We start from the raw sequence: 5,109 nt of genomic DNA, 5'->3' as shown, positions 1-5,109 counted from the left end.
AGGGGGGTCGTTTTGTTTTTCTGGGGGATTTTTCGTCTTTTTTTCTGGGGTTTTTTGTTGTTTTTTTTTTTTTTTTGGTTATGTTTTTTTCTACAAATATAATACCTTCCTGTTCTTCAATTGCATTTGTAAAACTGACAATGATTTAATCACATGTGTATTAAAAACGGACCATAATCCATGCCTGTAGCAAATGCCGAGTGTCCTCTCTGTGTGGACTTCATGCCTGGGTCTGTCTGTATGACGGTTTTGAATGTCCTGGACTCGTGGTGTTGGACTCGTGGATAATATGTCGCCAAAATCGACTCAAGTTCCTACCTTGAACTTCTTTCCTTTGTCTCCCTAAATTGAATCTGTATGACAGTTTATATGTCCTGTGGCTGGACTCTCGGGTAGGATGTTGTTGACTTCAGTTACTACCTTGAACTTATCCACTTTGTATCCCTCACATGAGTCTGTAGGACAGTCTGTGTGTCCTGTGGCTAGACTCACAAATGGTATGTTGTTCACTTCAGTTAAAATTAAAAAATTAAAATTGAGCTTTATATAGCGCAATATCCACTAAATGTGCTCAAAGCGCTTTACAAGGGGTCCCTGGTCAACAGCAACGTTTAACATGTAGGACGGGACATGACGCCTGTTAGGCGATAATACAATTTTTCGGACAAAGACAACGCTGTTAACGGCCGGGTACTCATTTTACACCTGAGTACGGTGAGAGAATGTGAGTAAAGAGCCTTTTCCAAGGACTCAACTATGCGCCGAGCGCGTACTCGAACCCAGGTCCTTCCGATCCGAAAGCGAGTGTCATGCCACTAGACCACATAGCCGCACTACTACCTTGAACTTCTCCCCAGGATACCCAAACTGTCCTACAGACTCCTTTTCCTGATGCTGAGTCTAAATTTGTCACAAGCGTCGGTAAATTCCCGGAATAATCCAGAACTTATATACTGCCGTATCTGAATAAGACGTATGTGCGGCTATGTGGTCGTGTGGTATGACACTCGCTTTCGATTCGGAAGGTCCTGGGTTCGAGCCTCACTCGGCGCGGAGTTGAGTCCTTGGAAATGGCTCTTTACTCACATTCGCTCATCGTACTGAGGTGTAAAATGAGTACCTGGCCGTTAACAGCGTTGCCTCTGTCCGAAAAAAAATATAATATCGCCTAACAGGTGTCATGTATTGATCTAAATATTAAATGTTGCTGTTAGACAGGGACCCCTTGTAAAGCGCTTGAGCACGGTTAGTGGATAATGCGCTATATAAAAGCTGAAATTAAAATTTTGAAAAAGGCGTATTAAAAATGTTGGCCTGAAAACTTGTCCTTCAAATATCGATCTATTTAAATGACCTTCACCTTGTCAAAAACTCTCAAACCTGGGACTTCAGTAAATTATTCAAGGATGTTATTCAATGTTTAATATTTTTTTTACAAGATGGGGGTCATTTTAATAGATCGGCATTGGGAGGATGAGTTTTCTGGCCAAAATTGTAAAATAGTGTTTTCCCAGAGGTCGTCAGTACAGTCATCCCATGTCCATCTTTTTCTGACGATGCAAAAGATCGGCATTTAGACTTATTCTTTAAAAACCATTTTAAAATCTAAATTTAGATGATAAAAGCTAAATTTATATTTAGAAATATCCTATCTGTACCCTATTGTAATACCTTTGTTTGTAAGTTCTTTTGACTTGTTTGTTTATGTTTTAGTTTTTTTTCTCTTTATTTGTGTACAAGTGTTTTATATTATTATTATTATTATTATTATTATTATTATTATTATTATTATTATTATTATTATTATTATTATTATTATTATTATTATTATTATTATTTATGATTATGATTATACTGCATTGATATATCTCACACTATCAGGCCCTGGTGCAATTTCCTCATTTCATGACTAGAAACTATATTTTCTATGAGCTACTTTTGTATCAATTAATACCAGTACGAAATGTTGTGTCACATTTAAGTCATGATGTATTTATTTAACTCTCTCCTCACCAGCATTTTCAAAACTTTTCCCAAAACTTCACACACCCATACAACACAAAACAGATGTATCTTACCCACACAGAAAAGCAACAAGTACATTCTATACATAATATTGTTCAGCAAAATTAGATCTACAACACAGTGTCAAGTTTTTAATGCTAAAACTAAATATTTTCGTTCAATTTTATGATACAGAAAATGATAAAAATGTTGATTGCATCGTAACGAATGTGACGATTTTCCTATTGGTGGTAAGGAGAGGGTTAAGAGGCAATACCTACATGCACTTACTGCAGGTCTGATAACCGAACGCAACTATGGGCTTGATTTAACATTGTTGTAATGGACAATATTTGATATTGGTTTGAGAATATTTCCGTTACAACAATGAGCCCATAATAATTTTGGTTATCAGACCTGCAAATAAGAATACGTTAAGCTGTACCAACCTGACGTTGTTTTGTTGGGCTTTTTTTTTTGGCGTCTACATTCTGTGGATTTAATGACATATGGGGGAAGTGGGAAGGTGGGGAGGGGGGGGGAGATTCCCTCGGGACCTGTACCCCTCTATATAACATATTTAGAAAGTACCTCCACAATAATAAAATACTGTTGACTCTGTATTTCTAAATGCCAAATAACAACAGAACAACAATCTGATAATATAAAGACATTGCATTGAGAAACACCATCAGTCATAACGTTGCCATCACGTATAATAACCTTGACATTTCTATACTTCTATACACTGAAGACACAACGGGGTTGAGGTGGGGGGGGGGGTGATGGTTGTTCCCGTTTTATATTAAGGCTAGAGAATCTCTACGTCATAAATCAATCAATAAAAATGAGCGCCAAATTGTTGAAATTTCTGGGACATGAAAGAAAAATCAATGACAAATAATTTTTTACTTTAAATTCCAGGATCTCAAAGAAAGTCCCAGTTTTTATTTTTTAATTTACCAGCAGCTTTTTGATTGGTCGATTTATGAAGAAGATTTTTGGCCTGAATGTGAAATGACTGATTTCATTCAGTGGACAGTGGTAGAGTATAGGTCTGTTGTGTTTTCGTCGTCATAAATTCAATCTAGGAATTATGGGTAATGAATATGATTTGGGACCACTTGTCATCATAAAAGCCCTAGAAATCACGATGCCTTATTCTACTTACTGTGCTCTAACCAAAATCCTTTTATAAATCAATGGTCGGCGGATCAAATACTCTGAAGTCTCGATGTTTACGATTGGTGGATCAAACCTGTGACGTTTCGATGATCACGATTTGTGGATCAAACCTGTGAATTCTCGATGTTTACGATTGGTGGATCAAACCTGTGACGTCTCGATGTTCACGATTGGTGGATCAAACCTGTGACGTCTCGATGTTCACGATTGGTGGATCAAACCTGTGACGTCTCGATGTTCACGATTGGCGGATCAGAACTGTGAGTCTCGATGTTCACGATATGTATAATTGGGAGGGTTCTCGAATGTTTACGATTGGCGAATCAAAACTTGAACAGTCTCGATTTTCACAGATTATAAGGATCAAATGTGACGCGGTATTATTACGATTTTAGTGATCGAGTAATCTGTATCATTACTGCAGTTTAATGCCTATTATTTTAATTTGGGACGGATTCAGTGGCATGACATGTTTACAGTATAAGGTGGTGCCAGAATCAGAAGACTAAAAACATGCAATATTTTATAAATACAAAAGAAAAAAAAATTATTAAAGAAAAGACTAAGTCAAATAAGTAAGACGAGGTATATACATATACCATTTCTCAGTTTAATCTTTTTGTTTGTTTAATGCTGTAATCCATTTTTAAAAGATAAATGCGGTGCCAGGCACCAAATCAACCAATATAACCACGCCCCTGGGCGGATTAGACCTCTGACGCCCTGTGTTTTATCCAATTTGGGGCGGATATCGTCATCAGAGATCTGATCTGTGGAAAATTAAATAAAACAAGGTGCGAAAATCTTATATGTAGACTTCAGAGGTTTGATCCGCCAATCGTGAAAATCGAGACTTCAGAGGTTTGATCCGCCAATCGTGAAAATCGAGACTTCAGAGGTTTGATCCGCCAATCGTAAAAATCGAGACTTCAGAGGTTTGATCCGACGACCATCGATATTTTGATCTGAAAACTTTTGATTTATACAATTATCATTACAATGACTTCCAAGATGGAAAACAAAATGTGTAAATTTAAGATTCTAACTCTTAGTTTATTATTTGGGTTGTGGATTTTTTTTTTATAAACGTTTTTTGTTTGTTAATTGTTGTATTTCAGCATGCCATCCTGAAAGCCTCGAAATCTTGGAAAATAAAACTTTAATTGGCTTGACTACTTTTAGTCGGATCTTTTTATTTAGTTACCAATAAATACATTTTGGAGAGGGGAAATGATGTGTTATTTAAAACTGTATATTAAAGTCTATGATTGTTTTGCACGATTTGAATTTTCATTTGTTAAATCAATAATCTAATCAATTTTATCTAATTTGAGAAGGGCAAAAAATGAATAAAGTTATTTGTATTTATAAATCTGATTTGTATTCTATCTGAGTCATATTTCATTATACAGTGGAATCATGTTAAAGTCAACACCTCCCGACCAGAGGGATTAGTTCGCTTAAATCAATGTTGCCTTTATCCACTATTAACGGCACTCACGTAGATAAAGAACGAATAATTTGTAACCAACAAGAAGTGTTGGGGCAGGGAGGTACTTACTACGTCCTCTATCCCCCTATAACTCTTTTCCAAATTGTTTTCTTTCTTCGTCTTGGATTGAGATTTGAGTTTTGTTTTGCTTTTCTATTTATTTGTTTGTTTGTTTGTTTGTTTGTTTGTATTTGTTTTGTTGTTTTTTTTTGTTTTGCATTTTGTTGTCCTTGGCAAGAATGGAGGATAAACCCGTGTGTTTTGTCAGATGGTGCCATGTTGGTGCATGCATCTGGATGTATTGACAAACTCATCAAAGATTAGAACGTACACAAGACGCTGGCAACAGATGAAAGGAGTCCCAATGTGGTAATCATGACGGTACGACGCTGACAACAAAGAAAACATAAATAAATAAATAAATAAAT

The 5,109-nt window shown here is 36.2% G+C and overlaps 1 long non-coding RNA gene across 1 annotated transcript; it reads left to right on the top strand.

Moving 5' to 3' along the window:
• The first annotated feature begins 3,634 nt into the window (after window positions 1-3,634).
• Window positions 3,635-4,561, top strand: LOC144971916 (uncharacterized). The gene is made up of 2 exons (XR_013645195.1): window positions 3,635-4,050; window positions 4,125-4,561. It is a non-coding gene; the product is annotated as an uncharacterized LOC144971916 (long non-coding RNA).
• Window positions 4,562-5,109: the final 548 nt, after the last annotated feature.

This window comes from Berghia stephanieae, chromosome 4 (assembly GCF_034508935.2).
Source record: "Berghia stephanieae isolate SIO BIC M18660-M18661 chromosome 4, UCSD_Bste_1.3, whole genome shotgun sequence".
NCBI classification, from domain to species: Eukaryota; Metazoa; Mollusca; class Gastropoda; order Nudibranchia; family Aeolidiidae; genus Berghia; species Berghia stephanieae.
The sequence above is the reverse complement of the archived record's forward strand: the minus strand, read 5'-3'. Positions and strand labels throughout refer to the sequence as shown.